Below are 26,352 nucleotides of genomic sequence, written 5' to 3'. Positions count from 1 at the left end.
GTGACCCCTCTAACTCGGCTCTAACACACCACTTCAGCACAACCCCTTCTTCTATTTATCCCCTCCCCAGAAGCCCTGCTTCCTCTTCTCCTGACACTCGCCTCCCGTTTGGGACCATCTTGCAGGTTCTGCCCGATGAGATATCATCTTCCTTTGAAAACATGGCGTGTATTTATGTTGCGCTTTTAACGAGTTCCACCTACTGTTACTTCATACCGTTCTCTCCACATGCCCCACCCTAGTCCCACCTCTTGCCAACCCTGGGCCTTCAGCTGCTTATCCTGCTTCTCTGGGCCTTGATTTCCTCCATATGTGTTTAATATACTGGAGACACCACTCAGCAGTGGAGAGATGTTTGCTGTCATTATTACCGGCGTGTGGGTGTGCACATGTGTGTATGTGCATATGCACATCTATGTACATGCATGTGGAGGCAGAGGACAACCATATATGACCGCGTTTAGGAGCCCCCTCCTTAGTGTCTTAAGATGGCCTCTCCCTGGACGTGGGGTTACTGATAGGTCAGCCATTGGTTTGCTTCCCATCACCGGGATCACAGATACCCACCACCACATTCAGCTTTTGCCCTGGGTGCTGGAGCTCAAAGGACCTGTCCCTGTGCTCAATTTTTAAAGTGGGTGCTGGAGATCTGAACTCGGGTCCTCTCCTGCCCCATTTTTACATGTTGAAAAGAAAAGGTCAGCCGGGCGGTGGTGGCGCACGCCTTTAATCCCAGCACTTGGGAGGCAGAGGCAGGCGGATCTCTGTGAGTTTGAGGCCAGCCTGGTCTACAGAGCGAGTTCCAGGGAAGGTGCAAAGCTACACAGAGAAACCCTGTCCCAAAACACCCCCAGACCCCCCAAGAAAAAAAGAAATAAAAGGTTAACTACCCCCAGGACAGAGCATGTCTTGCTGTTCTGTGGATAGCACCATGGACTCTAGCGTGGTGCCCTGTACGTAGTTGGCACACCCTGAAGTCCCCTTGAATCAAATTGAAATTTATCAGAAAGCGCAGTTACCCGATAACAGCTACTGTGTTTGGAAATGCAGTCGTTTAAGCCAGTACAGAGTGGTTTCATCAGTCAACGTGAGGTCACTGAAGTTCTCCAGGATAATTTAACACAGAGCATGTGATTTCCTTGTTTAATGATACGGTGTGGATAAAACAAACCTAATGGCATTTTAAAATACACACTTTAACCCAGAGCCTACAAAGATGACGAATATTGAACCTCTGGACACCAAAACAACACAGCTTTTATATTTGGGAAAGGTTCCAAACTCTGGGGATCTCAATAGGTCGCCTGGTTCTGTGTTGGAGCCAACCTCTGCATGCATGTATGCAGAACAGCCAACCTCTGCATGCATGTATGCAGAACACAGCTGTCCAGGAACGTGTGCCTTTCTCCACGTCCAGTGGTTTCCAGCTCCCTCCTGTATGCATGCGTTCAGCTTTTCTAACGCATTCAACCAGAGGGTTTGAGAAGGTGTGTCCGGGATTAAGGTCTGCTGCTGGCCTTGAGGCTAAATTTGTGGCACTTCAGATTTAAACATGTGACATCAGTTTGGGTATCTGTTTTGTTTTATATGATTTTGAAGAAATGATAGACATTATCATTGGGGTAGATATTTTATTTTAGATTATTTTTTTTAACGGCTCACCTAATACTTTCAATAGGGACTTCTGGAAGCTTTAAAACTAGGTGATGGGTGAAAAATACTGTTAGTTTTTGCTGGAGAAGAATTTTCACCAGCGAGCAAAAGCCTGATGAAATTGTCCTAAACGATTTTATTCTGTTGGATAATATCAGGTTACAGTGTCCGCCCTCTTCCAGCTCGGAGGCACTTGCAGGAACCGCCAGCTGTGGGCTCTGTTTTACCCTGGCTGGGATTCCTACACGAAGTCCATTTGTATTAACCTGCATGCTTGACGTGATTGACTTGAAACACTGCCTCTTTATATAGATATAAGCTCTGTTAGAACTGACTCCGTGTTTCTAGTTTTGTCAGGATGGTATTGAAGTATTTTCAATGGTGAAGTGACGCGTGTTTCTAATTGAAATGAAAAGTAAATGTATCTAGGAGTCCGAAGTTGGATTTGCAGGAGAGCAGTGTTCAGGTAGAGGGAGGTGGAGGATCAGGTGACGGTGATGGGACACCTACGACCCACTTTCTCCGCTGGCCAACTTGGTGTCTGTCTCGTCTGTCTCTACCGCCTTTGTCTTAGAGCTAAGATGTCTCCACTGCAAACACTTGTGTTTTCTCTGCGTTAGAAATACTGAGAAATTTTATGTTGTAGATAATATCTTCACCCCATCTTTTCTCAAAGTGACGAAACCTTGGGGCATCGGGATGATTTACAAACCTCTTAGCAGCGACTACTGTGTGAAAATTCAAAGGTATTTGCATATGGCTTCCTGTGCATTCATTTTCCTCTCCTTCTACCAAGGTAACTAGGTTTATGGGTTCCTAAATTGAACCCCGACAGATTTCTAGGGGCTTTATCTCTGCTATAATTTGTATCTTGGGATTATCTGCAAGGGAGCATTAGGAGTAAAGCTTACATGCTTATGCCATGTAAGCCTTGCCTGTCTAGTCTCGCTTGGCTTTGTTTCTCACTTTCTTATGACTGTTTTTAGTTGCAATGATCAGTCAGGCAAATCCTGAGTACCCTTTGTAAGGCCAGGGCTGCGGGAGTCCCAGGGAAGCCTGATGCCGTCTTGACACGTCTGGGGTCTTACCGTGAACACACACTTGCAGAAGTGAATTTATAAAGATCTTGACAGTACAGACCAGAAAGCCCCTGCATGGAGGAAAGGCTGTTTGGTTTCATAGTAGCTGAGTGACCTGAGCAAGGGCTGTAGAGCCGGATTAAATTTGCATAATGGTTCCATGATGTGCTTGTAATGTGAGCTTGATCAGGTAACTCAACTCCTCACTCCGTTTTCTTGGTGATCAAATGGGGATAAAGCAGCCTACCTGCTGGATTGTGACTTGTGGTTTCTTAAGAAAGTTGGTGGCATCTGTATGAATGGATTGACACTCCCCCCCCCCCCCCCCCCCCCCCGTGGTCCTGGAATGGCACTCCTTAAGGCCCGTCCTTGGGAGGTGAGAAATCGGCCACTCAGTCTTCTGTCTGCAATGGTTTGGCAAGGAGCCTTAGCTAAGAAGTCAATAAGTTAACATAATATAAACCATATAGGGCCAGGGCTGGTCATTTCAACTGTTGTTCTTGACTCTGAAAAAAAAGAGGGTAATTCAGTTCATCGGAGGAAAGGTGTTTCAGGCAGGAGACTGGGAATGAAGGCTGTCTGAAAGTATTTTCATCTTTAGTGTCCACTAAGGATTCATCTTTGGGACTAAACAGGGCTGCCGTCATCAGTCAGAAAGGCGTGGACATTTGCAAGATCACCTGTGGGAGCAGCTGCTTGTTAGTAAGCGCACAGTCTGTGTCAGGTCATCCCAGTCCATCCTGGAATGCTTTATTGAAGAAGCAGGGTGGGGAGGGAGAGAGAGAGAGTTCAGAAATTTCTTCTGAATAAGAGATGGTAACTGGAAATTAGACAGGACACAGAGTGGATATGCCAACAAGCCTTTTGCTGCATATAAAGGCAAGTTGAAGGGAGACGCCTCCTTCCATGGTGCTTTGGGAAAGCGTATTGTCCACATCACACACACAGTGCTCTCTTTTGAACCTTGTACTCTCCCACACATAGCCTTGGGACGATGTTTGTAAGTGTTTGGCTTTGGTATAGGTAGTATACTTCCTAGGTTTATTTATTTGTGCTGCAGTGGGCTTCCCAGACCCGTCCGTGTTCAGGACCACCCTTCCCCACAGTTCATCCTGTGCATCTCTGCCTTCCTTGTTTTCTTTCTTTGCATCCTTTTTCCCTGTTTGGCAGTTTGATACGCTTCTATGATGCCGTCTACCCATTCCCCACCACCCTTCCATCTCCCCTCCCTCTCCTGCTAAAACTCTCCCTAGCAGCAAGGCCCCGTCTACTTCACAGCTCTCTGTGTGTGTGTGGCCTGCTGAGTTTCATTCACGTGTCTGGCAAGCATGGGTGGGAGTAGCTAACGGGACCAAGGACGTCTTCAGTAGTGTACAGCGGAAGAAAATGGCACCCCCTTCCTCCAGCCATTGATGACCAGTAGTGCCTCACGGAGGGGTGGGGCCTCGTGGCTCCCTTCCCCATTCATGATGACCTGCGCAAGGGTCCAACCTTGTGCAAGTCTTGTGTGTATCACCATGGCCACAGTGAGTTCATGAGTTTAATGGCCGCGTCATGTTGACACTCTTCATCTGCTCCACCTGTGGCTTTTTCCCTGGCCCCACTTCTGGGACCAAGTCTGGCCTTGGGGAGGATTTACAGAGTTCCAGTTAGGTACCGGTGGACTCAGCAGTGAGGACAGATGTGTGGGTTTAATGCTTTCTTTATCTTTTCCAACTTATAATCAGCATCACTTCTGGTCCACCTCTTTTTGCAGAATCTTGGCTGTGATAACTCCAGGAGTCTGGGTTGACTGACGTTGGACAGTTGTGATGTCGTGTCTGTTAATCCATGCTGAAACGGCCTCATTCCTGCCACTTGCCTGGTTATTAACTATTTCCTGTCACAGTTTTCTCTGCTTCAGGCTCCAGTTCATTGCGATGGCCAGAACTTGGGGCTGAGGAGCTTACCTGAGTGGCCCCATCTTTTCTGAAGTACTGGTAGAGACATTATCTGTTGATAGTGAGATACAGTGCCATGACTCAAGAGGATGGGGAGCGGGTCGGTGATTGTTTATATGGGAAGGATGCAAGGAGGATGGGAAGCAGTCATTGATGGTTTATATGGGAAGGATGCAAGGAGGATGGGAAGCAGTCATTGATGGTTTATATGGGAAGGATGCAAGGATTGTGGACAGCGAGGGGTAAGATTGCTTCCGTCTAGTTCCTGTAACATGTGGAACCTAGAAGCTAATATTTAGTCAAGTGTATATTGAGATTTTTAAAGTGTTATTTTTTTAGAAATATAACTTCTATATCAAGCGTAAATTATGTCAGAGAAGTAAAACCAGTTAAAAAGAGTCAACATAGAACCTGGGATGAGACTAATATACCTAATCTGCAATTGAGAAACAGGCTGTGAGTTATCTGAGAGCTTTCTGGCAGCCGGAGCAAGAGTCGAAACCTGTACAGCATAAAACAAATAACTTCGGTATGCAGCGCACAAGACTTAATATATTGACGGTTGCCTGACGGCTTTAGGTTCTGTAGGAATAACCAGAGGAAAAGCAGTCCTGATTCCAGGAGAGCAGCCTGTACCCTCTGCTTCATCCTCTCGGGTGTGCAGCATCTGGAGGTGCTGGAAGATGGGGAGAATTAGACCGGATTCAGACAACCGGGGGAGGACTAACTCCACTCATCAAAAACATGGAGCCACAGTTAGTCATGGTTTATTCTATTTGATAAGTTTAGATATTTCCAGGTATCTTCATATCCTTCAGAATCAGGTTGTTAAAACATCTTCAGATACCAAGAACTTTCAGCAGAAATGAAAAGGTGGTCTCCCAGATGTAGACCAAGCATGTATCCCTACTGGTCATGTAGCAAAGATGAACAGGTCTCTCGATCACTTTGTTGGACTCACTGAGTGGGTGAACTCTTGCCAACCTACGGACGTGTGGCATCACTCGGGTGGCCATGTGTTCTGTTCTCGGGGTTTGCTTGAGACAGCAAACCAGTCATGTCCTGTTGCTCTGAAGAGGGCTTGGTACGCTGTGAAAGTAAAGAATTGGGAGCTGGGGCACTGGGGCTGGGACTCTGTTGGGAGGGTGCGAGAGGTTCTGGGTTTGATTCCCAGCACTGCGTATACCGGTATGGTGGTGCATGCCTGTAATCCTGGTGCTTGGGAGGCAAGGGTAAGAGGATCAGAAATTCAAGGTCATCCTTAGCTACAAAATGAGTTCAAGGCCAGCCTCGGCCCGAAGACTCTGTCTCAAGCAAAACAAAGATGAATTGGGACTAAGGGATAAGCCGTGTGAAGGATGAGGCATTTAGATGAATATTTAGGAAGTGTTTTTGGGGAAGGCTCTCCCGGGAAGACGGAGTACAAGGACCTTGGGTCTTTGAAATAGTGTAAGTACATCCTGTGCATCGTGGAGGGAAGGGAAGGAAGGAAGGAGATGAGACCAGAGGAGTGAGAAGGGGCTGGAATAAAGACCTTTTGGTGCCAATGTAAAGGGTTTCCTTTTATCTTGGAGCTACCAGAAACGTGCAGGTTTTGAACTGAAAGCTTACTTAGACTTATGCTTTAGAAGGATGGGTGTGCCAGCAACCTGGAAAAGGGTTGCTGGGAGTTAGACTACATGGGAAACCTAGAATTACTAAATTAGAACTTGTAGTCCTCTACTGGCTGATGGAAGCAGGGCAGCCACAGGAGAAGAAGGGGATCTCGGTCTAAAGTAGAGAAGTTGGGCTTCTTGTCAGAGGGGATATGAGGGGAGATGGAGGCTGAAACAAAAAAACCCTGAAGGTCATTGTATTTTATTTTATTCCTTTTTGTGGTTTCTTTTTTTTAGACTGAGGTGAACTTCAACTTAGAGAAACCATTTAAGCCGTACAGTCTGAGGCACTCATGTGCATTACGGCGCTGTAAATACAGCGCTATAAATACCACTTTTATCACCCCTGAACGCTTTCGTCATGCCCAAAGAAAGGTCCGTAGCTGTGAAGCAGTGGTTCACCCCTTCTCAGCTTCTACCTATATGGGAATGTCTCAAATTCTTTCAGTTTGGAAGGAGATAGATGCCAGGGATAGAATTCTTGTTTGATAGAATTCTTCTCTCCCTCTCTGTACCTGTCTCTGTCTCTGTCCGCACATGAATGATGTGGTAGTTTTCGCTAAACTTCTTTCTCTTTTTAAGAATCTCTTTGGTGGGAAGAGCACTTTTCTCTTGCTTCTCTGCTGTTTTACTAATGTTACTCCCTCAGAGGACTTTTCCCCCCCCTTAGAAGTAATTTAATGGAGAGATGAAGAATGGGGCGGATGGCTGAGTTATCATGTGGACTTTGACTACCAGGGCAGCATATTTCCTGAACAATTTTCAGGGGAAACAGAAGTACTTGTATCTATAGTTTTTTGAAGAGCTTTTGTTAATTTGTTAGGAGATTTATGCCAACTAAGCATGTAACAGTTACTGGGTACAGATAAGAACTGCTGTGAATCTGCTTCTGACGGAACAGAGTTAAACCATGACAGGGTCTTTACAACGCCGTTGCATCCCGGGAGCAGAGCCTCCCCTCCCTTCCGGAGGTGACTGCTACATGCTTATCTGTTGGAGTCGGGAGAGCTGAGACTCTGTTTCATAACAAAGGAGACCCCAACACAGCTTAACTCTATCTGTACTTGTCCCTGGACAGTGCGCTGCTTACGCTGGTTCGGGAGCTTCCTAAGGGCAGGAGTGTATGCAGCGTCGTGAGCAGTGTGCACTGTGTGGCTCTGCAGCCGTCTGGGAACACACAGACAGCTGGGTGACTGCCCAGGAGCCCATCCTTCTCCTGCCGGCCTTTGAAAGTGACTTGTCTCCAGGTCTTTTCTTGGAGGAACAGTGCTCCGGTGAACATTTTTATGTTATGAGACCGCAGTGTTTGCGGTGGGGCGGAGTGGCGGATGGCGGGAGATACTCTCTTAGCTTCGCTGGACAGTGACACGTTGATTTCTGTAGATTGTCCCAATTTGCCGCTCACCAGTAACGCATCAAATAACCCCACTGACTGCTACTTTTGCCAACATTGTCCAACCACTTCAGTTTGGTCAAAGTGGAGCGTGTAAATATTAGATGTTTGTGGTTTTGTGGTTAAGTGCTTTCTTATGGATGCGGTACAAACCATCTGTGTTTCTTCTGTGGAATTCTTTTTCTTGTCTCTTCTGGAGTGTCTGCTTTGGACCTTACATGAAATTATTTACTATGTAGCATATCTTTCTCTCTACTTTTTCTTGCTGGATAGTGTGTGAGCTTCATTCCTGTTACTGAGATTAATAAAAGTTTGTTCCTTTGCTATATATTACATTGTATGAATGCATTATATTTCATGATTTTTGTTTGTTTGTTTTCTCGATAGACATTTAGGTTGTTTGGTGTGTGTTCATTTTTGCTAGATGTTGCCAGGTTTCTAAGTGGTTGTACCTATTTTCATCTGCTAGGTGTGTGTAGGGTGTTCGGCTCTAGATTTCACTTGTCATTCAAGTTTACACCCTCTTGATGGTATTTCTATTTTTAGCTGTGTTGGTGGGCGATCTAGTGGTACTTCACTTGGTTTTAAGTTGGATTCTCTACCAGCACTGGAATTAAGCTCAGATAGATAGACAGGTGCCACATTTGCAGGTGTTACGGTGCGGGCTGCACATTTACTATTTGGACATCTTTTTTCTTAGTGGTTTTAGGAGTTCTTTATCCTTGCAATGAGTTCTGGGATGTGCTACAAATCTTGTATCACTGCATCATTACTGGGAGGACCACGGATTCTCCTCTTTCTAGTGCTGCCTTTATCATAAATACATGCATCTTTGGCTTGATTCTTCATTCTGTTCTTTTAGTATATTATTGTTTGTTAAAAGTTTTCGTATCTGCGGCGTTGAGTCCCCTTTTTCTTGATACGTTGGCCACTGTGATCTTTGCACTTCTGTGATTTTTAAAGTTCGTGTGTGTGTGTGTGTGTGTGTGTGTGTGCGCGCGCGCGTGCGCGCGCTCGTGCCACAGTGCACTTGTGGAGCTTAGAGGACAATTTTGGGGCGTCAGCTCTCTCTACACTGTGAGTCTTGGAGTTGAACTCGGGTCTTCAGGTTTTGTGGCAAGTACCTTACCAGTGAGCCACCTTGATGACCCTCCTGTAAATTTTGTGATAGTTCCCATGATTTTGAGATTTTGATGGAGAACTGCTGGGTTTCCTGATTCATTTTGGGATTTGTGACTCTTATCATTCTTTTGGTTCTCCTTAGTAGAGTTTAGTAAAGTTGCGGGCGTCTCTTACCCGTGTTTCTGCATACTCTGCCTTCTTACTTTTGTAAGTGGAATCCTCTGAAGCTCGGCTTTACCCGGGGTTGCTGTTCTTCGAGCCTTCTATTGATTATAACAGATGTTTGCGTATGACTCTGCTTTGGTTATGGGCAGTCGTAGGACTTGACAGGGACCTTTGTTTCCCACACAGTGTCCCTTTTTTGTGTTTTTGTTCTGGCTTGCGTGAAATAAATAAACACCAATAAAAAGACACGTGCCATATTAAAAATGAAAAGGACGAGTCAGGCAGTGGTGGGACACACCTTTGATCCCAGCACTCGAGAGGCAGAGGCAGGTGGATCTCTGTAAGTTTGAGGCCAGCCTGGTCTACAGAGTGAGTTCCAGGACAGCCAGGTCTACTTAGTAAGGAAACTTTGTCTCCCAAAAAACAAAACAAAAACAAACAAAAAAGAAAAGGAAATGGCAATCAATCATACTAGGTATGTTTTTATTAATTTTGAAACAAATACTTCTGATACTTGTACATTATGAAGAATGTGTTCTGTGGGTTTTGGTAACTATCATCTCTGTGATTAATCTTTTTTGTAAAGTTTATTACACTTATTCCTAATAAGATTGCATTGAATTTTAGGAATAATTATTAGTTACCGTTTTATTTTGGGTTTTGATTTTTAAAAGGTTGTTCTTTTGTTTTGTTTTTCGAGACAGGGTTTCTCTGTGTAGCTTTGCGCCTTTCCTGGAACTCACTTGGTAGTCCAGGCTGGCCTCGAACTCACAGAGATCCGCCTGGCTCTGCCTCCCGAGTGCTGGAATTAAAAGCGTGCACCACCACCGCCCGGCAGGTTGTTCTTATTATTATTACTATTACTACATTTGCTTCTTTGTTGTGTGTGGGCACACGTGTGCCATGAGGCTCATTTAGAAGTCAGAAAACGGTTGATGGAAGTCAGCTCCCTCCGTCCACCGTGTTGGGTCCCGGAATCAAACCCAGGTCATCAGCCCCAGTGGGAAGTGCCTCTGCCCCCCAAGCCCCTCACCGGGTGGTCTTGAGTCACAGCGCTCCTGTCTCAGCTTCCTGAGTTCTGGGATTACAGGCACACACCACCCAGGTCAAGTTTTTCTTTCCTGAGGTGATTTATTCTTTTTGTAGTCTGTTTCTTTTGTTGATCTGATAAAATGTGTGGAGTATTATAATGTTAGAGCCTCTCCAGTAATACTCTAAACCCAACCCAGTCATGGCGTTTTATTTACTACTAGTTTTACTATCCTGTGTGGGTGTGTGTGGGGTGGGTGGGTGGAGACAAGCACTCACACCTTGGTGTGCCTGTGGAGGTCAGAGGGCACCGAGCAGGAGTCGATTCCCCCTTCCACCTTTATGTGGGTTCTGAGGATCAGACTCAGGTCAGAGGCCTGTGTGGCAAGGGTCTTCACCCACTGAGCAAGTCTGCCTGGCCACTAGATTTAGGTGGGTTTTTGTTGTTGTTGTTTTTTAAGAGATGTTGACAAAAAGGCAACCCGCTTATGATGATCTTAAACTGTGCACTTCTGATTATTTTTTCAAGGATTTACTAGCTTCTGAAAACAAGTTTAGGTTAAAAGAAGTTTTTACGTGTGTGTAAAATCTCTGGACGATTTTTCAAAGTGTCGTTTTCTTTGGTAGGTTAGCAGGGCTGGACATGTGGCCTCGACTCTGTGTCCTGTGTGTCCTGAGGTTTATAATTGTCTATATTTTGCTTTCCATAGGAATATTTCCCCTGGTAGTTATTTTTGCTTCTCATTTTCTTCATTCAGTGTTTCAGGAAATCCGCCTTTCTTTCTTTACTAGTCCCTACATTTTAAATTGCCTTATAAAGTTGTACAGGTCTGTGTAGTACTAGACGATGTTTCAGTACAGGTAGGTGTGTACTGAGAAATATTCAGGGTGAGCATGCCTCTCTCCCCAAACACTGATCCTTTCCTTTTGGTTCAGGTACTCCAGGTCCTTCCTCTGGGCTCTCTGGACATACACAGTGTATTGTGGGAACCCACTTCTCCAGCTACGGTCCCTGTCACGGTTCCTCTTCTCCCAGCCTTTTCTAAACTGCCGCTTTGTTTTAGTATTTTCAGAAAGCCAAATTTGACTTGAAAACATTATAGCCTATTTTAAAATCTTGTTTTAACAAACACTTCTCTCCATCACTCTGCGTTTTGTTTAGTCTCGTTCCTTCTCTAGTGGATTAAGTTGAAAATTGAGCCCATTATGCTCCGAGTTCTCCTAAGAGGTGTTTAAGGGTTATAGAATTTCTTCTGGGGCTGGAGAGACGGCTCAGTGGTTAAGAGCACTGGCTGCTCTTCCAGAGGACCTAGGTTCAATTCCCAGCACTTAATGGCAGCTCACAACTGTCTGTAACTCCAGTTCCAGGGCATCTGACACCTTCACACCAATGCACTAATAAAACAATAAGTAAAAAAAAAAAAAAAAAAAAAAAAAAAAAAAAAAAAAAAAAGAATTTCTTCTAAGTCATCAAATAATATATAAGTCTGAATTTTCATTTTAAATATTTTAAATTTGCAGGTTTATAATTTGGTTTTACCCACAAATATTTAGAAATATAAAGTATAGTTTTTCAATATGTTTATCATTTTGTTAATGAATTATACATTAATTATGTTAATCTGCAACCTTTTTTTGAGACACGGTCTCTCTGAAGTCCTGGCTGGCCTGGAACTTGCTGTGTAGACCAGACTGACCTACAGACTGACCAGTATTTTATTTTTTAAAGATTTATTTTTATTTTATGAGTTTACATGTTTTGCATGTGTGTGTGTGTCCATCTGTGTCTGTCCCTGGTGCCTGGGGAGGCTAGGAGTATTGGATCCCCAGAACTAAAGTTACAGGCAGTTATGAGTTGCCGTGTGGGTGCTGGGAATTGAACGCTGGTCCTCTGCAGAGCAGCCAGTACTCTTAACCGCTGAGCCATCTCTCCAGCCCTCAAACTTGGTTTTTGAACTCATTCTTTGAAGTTTGTGTAGCTTTATGATTTAGCTTCATGGAGATGTTTGCCAGGTGCTTGCACGGGGTGCACATTCTGTAATTTTCGGGTTGAGATTTCTCTGTGTGCATTAACTCAAGCTTTAAGTCGCTTTGTTAAATCTTTATTGTTACAATTCTAGCTCAGTCAGTAGAGCATGAGACTCTTAATCTCAAGGTCATGGGTTCGAGCCCTACATTGGGCGCCAGATGTAGCAAGAACCCTAAAGGGTCTTATTAATAGAATCAAACCTGAAGCCAGGTATTGGGGTGAATGCTGGAAGATCAGACAAACAGAACAAGCCACAGCTTCCTCACCTCACCAATTCCTCAGCTGATTCTATTTCCTCAGACTAGAAGACTCTGAGTTCTCATCCAAATGGATCTCAGCTGAGCTGCTGCTCAAAAGCCTGAAAGCTTAACCAGCCAAAAGCTTCTAGTTTCTGGTCTTCTCGCCTTAAATACCTTTCTGCTTTCTGCCCTCACTTCCTGGGATTAAAGGCTCATTTCTTGGGATTAAAGGCGTGAGTCACCATGCCTGGCTATTTCCAGTGTGGCCTTGAACTCACAGAGATCCAGGTGGATCTGTGCCTCCAGAATGCTAGGATTAAAGGTGTGAGTGCCACCATTTTCTGGCCTCTGTACCTAGTGGCTGTTCTGTTCTCTGACCCCAGATAAGTTTATTAGGGTACACAATATTTTGGGGAACACAATACCATCAAAATATGATCCGATTGTCTTAACAATAATACGAGACCAGTTTAACACATTTCTCCTTTGCTTCCTACATTATATAGGCTCAGTATCCGCAGAAGTTTAGGATTCTCGTGGTACACTGAACCTGTTGGGTCTTGTCCCTCTTTATCTAGGAATGCCCTTTTCCTGGGTCTGTTTTGTGTTTATGAGGCTTTTGCAGCCTTCCCAGGTTGTATGGCTAGTAATACCTTTCCATGTCTAGCCGTTCCATGCCCTTAAAGTCTGGTTTGTCTCTTAGTCACGCTGTGCTGGGGCGTTTGTGGGGAGTGGTGGTTCAGGTCCCTTCCCTGGCGAGTTTGGTCCGTTGTGTGATTACTGGGCTGAACGTTCATCTGCTTGTTTAGTTTGTCCTGCTCTTCTGTGTTACCTCCTCCAAATCCTATGGTTGTAGACTCGGGGGTTTTGTTGTTGGTTTGTTTTTTTACTGATTTACCTGTTTTCTTTTACCCCTCCCTAGCTCAGGAGTTCTGTTACGCTGATGTTCTTTTAATTCATACCTTTTGTATTATCAACTTTAAAAATCTGAAATTATCCTAACACCTACAACTTGCAAAGGAAAACAAAACCAAATCCCTTAAATTAACACTAATTACTACCTTTTCCATTCCTCATAATTTACATGAATTATTGTGCTGTAATTTTAAATTTGTAGTTAATAATTCCACAAATCTGACATTACCTGTGCAAATTTAGATTTTCCTTTATACCGATTACTTGTCTACTGCTCCTTCTAAGTCCGACTGTCCAGTTGAGTTTGTGGACTTTCCTACTGAGATGTTTTGGAGGTTTCTGCAGTGAGTGTCAGATGGCAGGAACATTTCATTTGTTGCCTATCTTTTCCACTCTAGCTCTTGAAATACTCAGGTCCCCAACTCTGGCTCTGAAAGTTTACCCGCATTAGCTATTCTCTGAAACAGTGGGGTGTTTTTGAAATGCCCCTTAGGAAAAGTAATCAGAAATCTAATACTCATTACCTACAGCTTTGAGGCTTTGTTTGTTTGTTTGTTTTTAACTAGAAGAGCACTCAGTCGTCTCTAGAATATTCGTAGGTTACTGGCGGAATTGCTGAACACTGACAGCCTGAAATAACTTGAGCTTTCCATATGTGCACACGGGTGGCGGCTGTCTGATCAGGACAGAGCGGCCGTCAATCTAAGGACGGCCACCTCTCCTGCATATGGAACGTTGTTTGGAACTTTCATACAAGTGTATGTATGTCGGTGTGTCTAGATGTAGCCACTCGCTACCTCCCTCCCAGTCTCCCCCAGGAGCCCTTCATCACATGTCCCTCTGAGTTTCCTGCCTTTCTTTCGTAATTTCTAATTCACTAACATATGTTGTTTTTTTTTTTTTTTTAACCCACCGAGTCCAGTTAGTGCCATCCATGTGTGTGCATAGGTGTGGGGTCATCCACTGGAGAATGGGGTACCCGCCAAGTGACCAGCCTAGATAGAGAAAAGCGACTTCTTCCCTAAGCTGTCTCCAGCAGGGGGCGGGGCCTCGGGAGCCCCTCCCCCTTCACGGTGAACTTCTGAATTGGCTAGATCTTGGGCGGGTATGCTACCTTGAGCTCAGTCGCGTGGCAGCCGTGCCGTGTCTGGAGGACTCCTGCCCATCCTCTGGTTCTTGCACTCTTTCCGCCCCCTCTTCCGTGGTGTTCTCCGATCCGTGGTGGGGATATAGATGTCCCATCCGTGGCTGAGCACTCCCAGTCTCTTATTATCGGGCACTTAGAACGGCCGTGCCATCTCTGCATTAGCCCTCTACCCGCTGCCATCCGAAGCTTCTCAGACCACCAGTCTGTGGATGGAACGCTTAGATGGCAGTTTGGTGAAGTGACCATTTGGGGGGGGGAAATCAATAGGTTCTTCCTCTTCTGTTACTTCACTAAACACTGGTTTTGACTAGGTTTACAGTATCAGGTATGAATTCCCTCCTGCACATCAGGCCTCAGAGCCAGTCAGGAGAGCAGTTGATTGCCCCTACATACACCACTAAATACCTCTTCCCTGGTCGGTGGCTCCTGTGGCCTGAGGGTCCAGCACCGAATTAAGGGCACTAATGTCCTTTCTCCTCCTCCCAGCGCTGTGAAAGCTAGTCAGCAGGACTTTTCCTGGGCAGGTCAAGACTGATTTCCTGGGTGCTGTCCCAGAGTGTGTGGTGCTTCAGCAGCAATAGGATGTTGCCATCCAGCTGTGGGTGTCCAAGTTGGAAGCCCCCTGGATGGGTTAGTTGGGGAAGGGGACAAAGGACTAAGCACTCTAGTTTGGCACTTGAGAATTAGCGTATTTTGCATGATCTCATATGTAAATGAAATTCTTATCGTAGGCACTCGAGTTTAAAAAGATTTTTAGCATTTCTGTAGTTGATGGTGGAAGTATTTTCAGACTTTGAGACTAAGCAAGCCTTGGTGCACTCACACACTATATTGGCTTTTATCTGCCATACCCTGTTCATAGTCTTTTTTTTTTTAACTTTGTTTTATTCTATATGTACTTTAAAATTCAATTTGAAATTAACATAGTTTGGTCTCATTTTGGGCTTGTCATGCATAGATGTCATTCTACGCTAGTCTTTTTTTTTTTAAACTTCAAGCTTTGCAACAGCATATTAACATTTTCTAATTTTATTTCATACTAAATATGAAATAAAAAAGCAATGCATTTTTAAAAATAGGTAAGATTTGTGTATAAAATGCCTATGTATTCAGAGTAATAAAAGTTGTGTTATAAAAAGAGTTATGAAATATTACATAAATAATATAATTAGGTAGCCTGGGTTGTGTATAGCAAAGTGCTGTTGTAAGATAGTTGAGCTAGTCTAATAGGACGTGGTGTGTTGGCGCCATCTGCTGTTGAGTAGGAGTACTTACCTTTTGCGTTCGTCTGGATTTTTTTCTCACTCATCCCCAAACTGGCACGTTGCTGTGGGGCTTTTAATTTAGTCACTGTTCTGTGGGATCCGGGTGTTTGGCCGCCCTCGTGACAGTGTCTGTTCAAAGCTGGTCAGTATTTGGCGCTCTGGCTTCATAGTTGTCAAAGGAACCTTCTTGATGAACTGATCATGTTAGTTTTCTACATAGCATTCTTGTGTGAAAATACACTAACTGATCATTATGACGAAGACTTCTGGGTTAAAACCGAGGTTGAGCAAGGCTGTTCTGAGGTTCTCGATTTAACTCGGCCATGCTGCCTTTCCCCATTTCCCATATTAAGCATTTCCAGGTCCTTCCATATATTTTGGTTTATAGAAATAATCTCAATTTCTCAGGCTAACTGAACCTCAGTACGTTAATATATAATTTATGTAAAATTTCATTAGCCTGTCCTACTCTTTTGTTTTAACTCTGTGTTCTGCTACATTGTTTCTTGTATTTCCTGGCACATTTTATAATTGTATTTGTGTGGGTGTGCGCTTGTTATTAACTGGGTGACTGAGTGTCCAGATCTACCCAGTGTTGAGTGCATAGACAGTGATGGGGAAAATTGTGTCTAAGGCTGTAGTTGTTATTTTATTGTTGTGGAATTTAATTTCTTAGTAGAAAGGATATATAAAATAACTTCATTTCATGTAGAATAGTAGGCTGTGGGAGTCGGTTCTCTCTCCTCATCGAGGCTTCCAGGGAACAGTTCAGGTCTTCAGGCTTGTATGGTACGTGCCTTTACCACGGAGCCCACCCCTCTTCCCGAGCTGAGACATCACCTTTTCCAAATGTCACATTCGTGGCCTTGAGACCACCAGCCTTAACTTCTTTGAGCCTCAGGTTTTTTGCCGTAAATGAAATGAGAGCAGCAATAATAATTGCTATAATTTACTGTCATTATTAATATTTATATCCATTCTCACATTATCTACTTCTTAGGATTATCATGAAGTATTAATAAAATCCATCTAAAGCATTTAGCCAAATGTCTGGCACTTTAGATTTTTGGTTTTGAGATAGGGTTCCCCGGCTGGCCACACATGTGCTACATGGTAGAGGGTGACCTTGAACTCCTGATGCTCCTGTGTCTGCCTCCCAAGTCCCGGGATTCTAGGGATTCTTGTGTCACCACACTCAGCCTGTGTGGTACTTCAGTAAGCACTCAGTAAACGTTAGCTGCTGTAACTTATTGTCATCATTTCTATTTTTTGCATTTATTCTTCCATATCGAAGTGAATTTAACATTTCTGTAAATAATCCGGTGAGACCTAGGATGTCTGTGTGCACCGTAAGATCGTCAACGTGCAGAATGTTTACTGTGTTTCTGCGCATCATTCAGAGGCTGGTTTGGCAGAGGGCGTATGTCTGGGCTCTGCCTTGGGGTGACTGCCAACCTCAGAAGCTCAGCTTCGTGAGGTGTCTTGAGGATGAAATCTGGTGATGTCTTATGAAGCCTTGGTTCCAGGCACTAAGATTAACAGCAGATGTATTAGCTGTCTTCTAATAGCCTACTTTGAATGTACTAATGTGCGTTCCTGTACTTTTGTTTCAGTTATATTAATGTGAGGTTTTAAGCCCCATTTATATTTGAAGGACTGATAAAGTTTAAGAAGAACACAAAGCAATTCCACATTGACAAGAGTGGATTGAGATAGAGGATTTAAACACTGCAGGGTTGTTTTTTCAACTTGGATAACCATCTAGATTAGCGGCTCTCAACCCGTAAAATCCGGAAAAATATGTGATTTCCAGTGATCTTAGGAACCCCCAACCAGAAATTTATTTTCGTTGCGGCTTCATAACTATACCTTTGCTACTGAGTGGTATCTCAATTTCTGAGACCACCGGAAATATGTGTTTTCTGATGGTCAGGACCCATGAGTTGAGAACCACTGATCTAAATAGAAGTACACACACGTGATCTCTAAGTAAACAATACAGAAGCCTTTGGAAGGGGTTCAGGGGAGAAGTGCTTTTTACCCTGAGCCCAGCTCTCGTGTCCCCCACCATCCTTACTGTTAGCATGGGTTTGATAGTGCGGCATGTTGGGCATTCTAGAAAGACAAATAATATAAACCTACTCGTGATTATTAGAAATGTTTGTCGATTTCTTGTTATCAACCAGCCTCATAGACCAAGGCTGTGAACATTTCCGGTCTCCGTTGTGAGCAGAGGGCACTGGGGGTGTGAAGTAGGAGATGGGCACCCAGGGTCGCTCCTGAGCCGAGTAGATACTTAGGACCGTTTGAATGAACGGGTAAATGAATGGATGAAACTGTGGAACTCTAAGTAGACTTCACTTCATGAGAACGCGTCCCCTCTTGCCATCCTCCAGCTTGGGTGCCGTGGTACACACGTGTGTGTGTGTGACTGAGCATCCTCCATTGCTCTCTGTTCTCATCAGCCATTCATTCACAGTCCCCCGATGCCCTGCCCGTCTCCTCCCTGGTCTCCTCCCTCGGCTCGCATGCCTCCCCTGCTTCCTCTTGTCTCCGAGCCCTCTTCCAGCCTCGCACACTCTTGTTTTCTTTGTCCCCGCTCAGTCTTATTAGCAGTTGGTGACTCCTTGGATTCTGTCACTTACTTTCATAACTTTTTTTTTAGGGGGTGGGGTAGGGTGGGGTCAAAGTCTCACTGTGTGACCCAGGCTAACGTCAAACTCATGGTCTCCCAGCTTTAGCCTCCAGGGTGCTGGAGGTATTGGCAAGGGCCACCACGTCTTTTTTTACCCAGATTTCCTAGCATTTCAGGAGCTTCTATCCAAGTACTGCCACTGATTTGGTGCCTCTGTTTGAGAGGTTTATTTATGGTTGTACAACAAAACGTTCCCTGGGGAGATGTTCTGCACACACACACACACACACACACACGCACGCACGCACGCACGCACCCACCCCTCCTCACCCCTGATAAGAAGTCCTCGACAGATCAAAGAACGGATACCACAAAAATCAAACTTGGTGAACCAGTGAGATTTAGAGAGGGGACTTACAGGAACATGGGTGAGGGGTTTCGTCCAGGAGCGTAGACAGCTCAAAGGCAGCTGCACCAGAGCCCGCCCAGCCCGGGTGACAGACAGCTCACAAAGCTGGGAACCTGGAGCACACCACGGCCTGCGGGAAGCTCAGCAGTGCCCTTTCCAGGTGCCTCAGTTGGTCTAGACCTCTGCAGCAGCTCTCTTGGTTTCCAATTCTTCCAGACAGCTGGGGTGGTCTGGAGGTCCCTGCAGCTTGGCTTGTCTGAGTCTCCCTTGAAGCTCAGGTTAGCTCTTCTGTGGTGGACTCTCGGCTCTCACTGCTTACTCTGGCAGGGAGAGGCCTAGAGAATCTGGTCAGTTTCAGGGACTTCCTGCAGCTATTTTGAGTTGTTTACCTTCCTGTTTAAGCAATACAAGGGGAGGAGAGAGTGTGTACTCTCTCTCCTACATAACGTCTGTCGCCCGTTACAGATGAACTGACTTGCTGACTTGCTCGGGGTAAAAATATCTGAAGAACTTCATAGGGTGTAAAGTAGCGTGGTTGGGAGTTGCTATTCAAGATACAGATTTCCTTCCTAGTCACTGGCAGTTCCTCTGATTCTGGTGGGTTGTCTCCCTCTGCCTCTTCTCCTTCCTCCCTTCCCCTCCTCCCTCTCCTCTTCCTTCTGTTGCTCCTCCTTTTCCCTCCTCCTTCCTCTCCACATCTCCTCTCCCTCTCCTCTCTCCCCCCCCCTCCCCTCTCCTCTCTTTCCCTCCCCCTGTCTTCAAGGTCTCACTGTATACCCTAGGCTGGCTTCAAACTCTCACATTCTCCCACCTTTCCTTCTCTACCTCCTGAGTGCCCAGACTAGCTTATTGTCATTATATAAAGAATTGGTATACACTAAAAATGCAAGAAAAAAATTCAGTAACCCATCAGGCTACCGTGTTTCAAGCCTGGCCCAAAAATTATTCCTTTGTGCCTTAGAATTTTATCATACTAGTCTTCCTGTGACTCATTTTTTTTCTCTGCCTACAAAATACGAAATAAATACCTTATGTTTTAAGTGCTTCGATGTTTGAAACAAGGTCAGTAGTGCTTACGTTCTATGCGTCTGTTATTCCTGTGGAAAACATCTGAAAAGGAAGTGAACTTTAATATCTCTTGAAACTTAAGACTACAGCATCTCCTGGCATCTGCAAGAGAGTATTGTGCTTTGGTTGTTTGAATTGTAGAAACGGCTCGTGTTTTAGGTTCTGTCCCAGCATGTTCAATGCCTGGTGAAATTATTTTACCATTTACGTAAACACTTTGTTTTGAAAATAGGATGGATACTTCTTGTGTTCTCCATGGCCTCCTTTTTCTCTTCAAAACCTTGGACTTCCAGGGACCGAGTTGTTAGGCACAGGGGACGCAGAGTGAAAACAGAATCGCACCCACGTCGCCTGTGGAGTATCTGCAGTGTAGGCCTGTTGGGATGAATAACAGCTCTCACCTTGGATGATGGAGAGTCAGCTCTGGGAATGGTGTTTGGAATGGCAGGAACTTCTGGCAGGGAGACTCGGTTGGTCTCAGCTCCTGAAAAGCTCCCTTCATCCGGGAACTTCACTTGTCCCAAGATGAGCCTGAATTGCTGACTGAAACAGTCAGCACGGCAGGGCACGTGATGCAGGCAGAGTTACGCGTTTCCTGCCCAGAGACACACAGAAGCCATTATTATACATGAGGGCTGTCTGGTATTTCAAGAATAAACAAAGGATTCTTATATTTTTCAGAGATGATATTTTTATGCTCCATCTGAGAAAATACATATAATCTTCACCTTTTTTACATTGATCAGTTGATGAGGATTAATTTCTTAGTAAGATATATTTAAGAAAATATTAAGGGATTGATTTTTGTGATTATTAAATATTAAATTATTGCATTTTCCATTGGCTATGTTTTTTAAAATTAAAGATTGTATTTGAGCATAGGACTTCTGTTTGCTTTGTGAGTGTTTCCTTTAGTGGGTGTCACTGTATGCAGTCTAGGCTGGCCTGTTATGATCCTTCTGCCTCAACCTTCCACGTGTTGGGACTGTAGGTGTGTAGTACCCAGCTCAGGCATCTATTCATAATTGATGTGTCAGGTTGTGCAGTTGCTGGTACTCTTGATCCCTTTTCCTTTTGTAGTGATAAAGTATGTGGCAAGGAGCGCTTGCTAATAGACACCAGAACCCGCGTCCAGCTTCCCTGCCCCTGCTTGAAAGCTGAGGAGGCAGTGCCCGTCTGTAACCTGGGTACCCGGGAAGGGAGGGTGGAGACAGCCAGATCCAAACAGTGAGCTCCAGGCTCAGGGCCCTGTCTCCAAAAATGAAGATGGAGAGTGGTGGGAAACAGGTCGTGTTGATGTCTGCTCTCCCTGTGACACCCACAGGGTGAGTGTACCTGTGCATGCAGTGCACACACATACCGCAATACACACAATTAAAATATAAAAGAAAACAGAGCACATGATCATTATTTTTGTAAACTGACAATTTTTTGATGAAAATCAACAAAAGAAAGTCAACTTTAGTAGTTACTACACATTCTGTTACAAGTTTCCATTTTGCCCACTGGTGTAGAACTGATGCCTCTGTTTTCTAATAATTGGGAGGTAGTTTTGGGCCTTGGGTTCTTGGAAATAAGTTGCCCACGTGACCTTCCAGGTTGCCTTCTGTAATTGCTGAGGTGGGAAGTGGACAGACGTTAATGCCTGCTTTCCTGTGGTATCGCAGCGCAGGTGAGTGTGGGAAACTCGGAATCTTTTGCCCTGAAGTTTGGATAGAATATTAATTTTCAGTGATTGTATCAACTATGCTTTGGTAGCAGTTGCCAGTCAGCTGCTAATTTGGGGTACTGGGTCCTTTTCCTTCCTCTCCTCCTCCTCCCCCTTCCCTCCTCCCCTCCCTCCTTCCCTCCTCCCCTCCTTCCTCCCCTCCTCTCCTCCCTCCTTCCCCGTTACCCCATCTCTCCCGTTCCCAGTCCTTTTGTTTATTGCAGGTTTCCCTCTCGCTGTACAAAAGTGTTTCAAAGCCCGGGGAAGCCCCCACGGAACTGTGGTCTTGGGTGAGGCAGATATGGTCAACAGAGATGATAACAGTTGTTAACTTCAGAATAATGTTATAACTAAAGGAAACACACACACACACACACACACACACACACACAAAAGCAAATAATAGAAGTCTTACACTCAAAGGCCATCGTTAATTTTAAAAAGATAGCCAATGGAAAGTGTAATAGTTTAATAACTAAAACTTAACATAATAAACCAACACTTTTATATTGTTTTTATATCTAAAAAAGAGACCATGTGCTCTATTTTACTTTTATATTTTAATTTTGTGTAGGTGTGTGTGTGTATTGTACGTGTAGGTACACTGTCACCCTGTGTGGGTCTCCTGTGCCCCCTTTAAACCCTTGAAATACGCCAAATCACTGCATCCTGTGTTAATGGCATTTTTTTTTCTCTTTCTGTAGCAATGTGCCATCGTAAATAAATTAGGTCGCTTCCCCTTTAAGTAGAAACTGCCTTGAGGGACAGATGGAACGTGAGAACCTTTATCTGAAGCACTTGTTGGTCCCCCAGGAGTGTCAGTTGGGCCTGGGTGGGGGGAGTGAGGGAGAGGCAGGCTTGGAGGACGGCCACCATTGTGTCCACCCATGAAACCTGGACCTTGATCTAGCGATAAAAGCGCTCTGAGGCCGTGAGTACTAACTGGGGCTCTGACGAGGGAGGACTTGGCTCCCCCTCCCCCACACCGACTCTTACCTGGAAAGGCAGTTGGCTTCTGCCCATCTTGGAGGCTGGCATTAAGGCTGGTTCAGCCATTTTGTTCGATTTTTTTTCCTAGTTAGGGAATCCCGAGAGCTACTTTTAAGTGACTTGGAGGGCCGTGTGGCGATCGTGACAGGAGGAATCTTTTGCTTCAGTTGACAGATGAATTGTGTGAGATGCTTTTTTCAACCCTAGCATAATGGTACATACACACCAGGGAGTGATTCCAACACCTTGGGAGCCGAGGCGGAGGGGTGGGGGAATTGAGGATGGTTCGAGTCCCCAGATGGCCAGTGCTGTGTAGTGAGACCCTTTCGTCCCTCCCTCCCTCCCTTCCCACCTCCCTTCCTTCTTGTTTGTTAAAGACAGGGCCTCTCACTGTGTAGCTCTCCTCATGTAGACCAGACTGACCTCAGACTCAGAGGTCCACTCGCTTCCACATCCCCTAGTGCTTTGACTAAAGGTGTTACCACCACACCGCTGTGACATTTTATCGTCAGAAAAAAGGAAAAGAAATTGAGTTGAATGGCACGATGAGCTCTTAAACTTGATATCCCAGTTGAAACCATTCTGAGTTAACACAGATTTAGAGATTTTTTTTCTTTCATTAACATTTTTTGAGGATTTCTTACACGAGTATTTACATAAGAGCTTTATATTGAGCCTTTTTGTCAGAACATATTAGCTTAACATCCATATTTGGATAATAATGATGTCAGCCATTCTTTTTTATATATAATTTATTATTTTTTAAATTTTTATATGCATTGGTGTTTTGTGCACATTTGGGTCTATGTGAGGGTGTCAGATCCCCTGGAACCAGAGTTACAGACAGTTGTGAGCTGCCATGTGGGTGCTGGGAATTGAACCCAAGTTCTCTGGAAGAGCAGCCAGTGCTCTTAACCACTGAGCCACCACCCCAGCCTGATGTTAGCTATTCTTACTATGTTTAGAAACAGGTGCTTCAACAGGCTTGTTATTTGGAAATGCTCAAGGTTTTTGTGAATACTTTGAGAGGTCGCTGGTTTTGTTACCAACTTGAGACTTATATACACAACATGTAGCCTTTCATAAGGACAGTCTTTTTGGCTCCAACCACTCTCCCATCAGAAATGTCTCAGAAGGAAGCAGTTAATGTCTGTCCTGCAGGGCGCAGATTTTTTTCTCATCACTGTTCCCTAAATAGTAGAGTCTCACAGCTATTCACATATCATTTTCAGTGTGTTAGGTGGCTACGTAATCTAGAGTTGGCTTAAAGTATATGGAAGATTATACCCAGAGTATATACATGTGCTTCACTGTTGTATATAAGGAACTAGAGTGTTTCGTGGTTTTGGCATCTGCTAGAGAGTGGGGTATCCTAGAACCAGTATCCTGAAGATAGCAAGGACTGGTAATAACAGTGTACTGTCTCTATCACTTTAACACATTTGAATGTTGACAGATGTACTTGTCTAATTCTATACTTCAGGATGAGTTTAAAACACTCCAAAGTAGTTTTATCTTAATTCTTCAGACTAAGAATTCATCAAGATAGGCATGGTGGCTGCCATCCCAGCAGTCAGGAAGTTGAGGCAGGAGGATTTGGGTTCTTCAGCTATATATCGAGTTCAAGGCCAACCTGGACTATGAGACCTTGTCTTACCAACAGCGACAAAAAAGCATCAGTTTGAGTAAAGATACATATTACATCATATCTATGAATCAACTATGAAGTTGCCAATGCAAAAATGTCTGCTTAGTAACATCGTAGAGACAGATGAAAAGATTGTTTTCTTAATTTAGATTTTCCTTGTCATTCTTAGCATACAACTAGGATTTAAGATATTAAAAAACTGTTGTGAGAACTTGTATTACGTACTTACTGTGCAGGGTGGGCGGAGCTCACGTTTGGAGGTCAGAGGATAAGTTAAAGGAGTCAGTTCTCTCCTTCCACCAGGCTGGTTTGGGGGCTTGGGCTACAGTGGTGACGTTTGGTGGAAGTGTCTTTACCCGCCGAGGCCTCTCACTGGTCCTGTGGTCGCTTTAAAGGACACTTTTGGTATACCCAGTAGAGCTTATGAGTCACAAATACATATGACACATGGCACTGTGAGTGGCATGAAGCTCATTCTAACTAGCGTCTGCACCCCGTTTTATAGTGTGACTTCTGATCATTGACATTTGAAGTAACGTAATATTTTACAAGTTCTTTTATTCTGGTTTGGACCGTTCATAACCCATGAGCTAGAGAGGGCAAATATTTTTATCCTGATTTTGGAAGTGGAGACATTCAAGTCAAGAAACTTACTTATGGAGGCTTCTTAGACAAGTTCCTAGTCTAAGTTTCTTTCACGTTTTGTGTTTTGTAGTATATACAAAGTATATTCAATAAATATTCAGTGAATCAATTAGAATAAAATTTCTAAAGTAACATTTTCATTAAAGACTTAATGAGAATTTACTTAATGGGACCTTTAGAATATGTAAGAAATTCTAGCCAGGCAGTGGTGGCACACACCTTTAATCCCAGCACTCGGGAGGAAGAGGCAGACGGATCTCTGTGAGTTCGATGCCAGCCTGGGCTACCAAGTGAGTTCCAGGAAAGGTGCAAAGCTACACAGAGAAACCCTGTCTCGAAAAACCAAAAAAAAAAAAAAGAAATTCTAAAAGTCTCTAGCAAATATCTACCCAAGACATTGGATGAAGGATAAAAAATTTTATGTATATATCAGATATTTGTGATTATAATACATATAATTCGTGTCAATTTATACCAGTACATTCAAGGTATGTGGTATAGTGGATTATGTACAATATCTATGTTTTAAACGGAAATATTTTCTTCTTTGGGTGTTTTAAATCTCAGAGTACAACTGAGTAAAATACTGTTCCAGCAGAATGTATATCATGTTGCAGGGAAAGCTGGTTTTTGTCTGATTTTTAATCAAGAAATTTGGAAGGGCGAGCTGGAAGCTTTGGAGGGTAACTGGAGCTTCAGACCTGATGCTTGATGGGTACAGTGGTACTCAGAGCAGATCAGCCTTTACATGGCTGTTTCTTGAAAGTTCGTCAGCTTTATACACAGGTGTGTTTGCTTATGGAATTCACAGTTATTACTGATACCCAGAGTTCTCCTATAGTCATTTGGTAGATTATCTGGGCTTCTTAATTTAAAGAAAAGGAATGCCAGGGAAGTCATTTGCATAACCACAATCCCTGATAAAATGCTGTCCTGTGCTTTTTTCTGTTTGAAGGCAATCCCCCTGGAGTTGCAGGCTTTGGGCTGTTAACACAAACTTCACAAGGTCACACAGTTAACGTGTTTGGAAAATGAGTTGGAATGGTAGAAGTAGACAAAAAGGCTCAAAGCAGAATTTCTGGCCTCTCTTTCAGGGTGGATCAAACTGTACGCACTTGTTCTGAAGTACTTAAACAGTTACAAAGTCATCCTTGGCTCCCTGCTTAGCTAAAGTTTAGCGGGTAACTAACTATGGCTCCTCATAGTTCTAGATGTTTAGATGTTTGTTGCGTGTTTGCATGGGGGAGAGAGGGAAAGAGAAATAAGATATGCCATTGGTGATGAGTGCCTGGACCAGAAAGCAGGATGAGAAATGCTGGCTCACGGGAAGAAATGCTGAGTCCCAGGGAGAGGAACTTTCTCCAGGCGTGAGACGAGCAGGTGGCCAGTGTTTGTTAAGGAGCTTCTTTCAATGGTACTGTAGAGCAGAAAAATGTAGTGATCTCTCTTTGCTTCTCTCTGACCAATTTTGTGGTAAAGAAGGAAACAGCGAAATGACCAACAGAAAGGGCGCTTTAGGCTGTAAGGCTGACATGCAGGTGTTAAAGGGACCGGGGACGGACCTGAGACAGAGACAGGAAGCTTGCAGGATCATACTGAGCCGCATTCGGCTACCTGA

The 26,352-nt window shown here is 44.2% G+C and overlaps 1 protein-coding gene across 2 annotated transcripts in view; it reads left to right on the top strand.

Annotated features, from left to right (window-relative positions):
• Positions 1 to 26,352, top strand: part of Tsc22d1 (TSC22 domain family member 1) — a 109,773-nt gene that overhangs the window by 54,474 nt on the left and 28,947 nt on the right. Inside the window, exon 1 of one of the 2 annotated variants that reach the window (XM_028878411.2) lies at positions 22,361 to 22,382. The exons of the other annotated variant lie outside the window; for it this stretch is intronic. The gene's annotated coding sequence lies outside the window, so the exon portion shown is untranslated. Of the gene's footprint in view, positions 1 to 22,360; positions 22,383 to 26,352 lie in introns of those variants that run through there. 2 annotated transcript variants of the gene reach the window in all.

The sequence above is a fragment of the Peromyscus leucopus genome, chromosome 9, assembly GCF_004664715.2.
Source record: "Peromyscus leucopus breed LL Stock chromosome 9, UCI_PerLeu_2.1, whole genome shotgun sequence".
NCBI classification, from domain to species: Eukaryota; Metazoa; Chordata; class Mammalia; order Rodentia; family Cricetidae; genus Peromyscus; species Peromyscus leucopus.
Note: the sequence above shows the minus strand (reverse complement) of the source record. Positions and strands in the feature narration are given on the sequence as shown.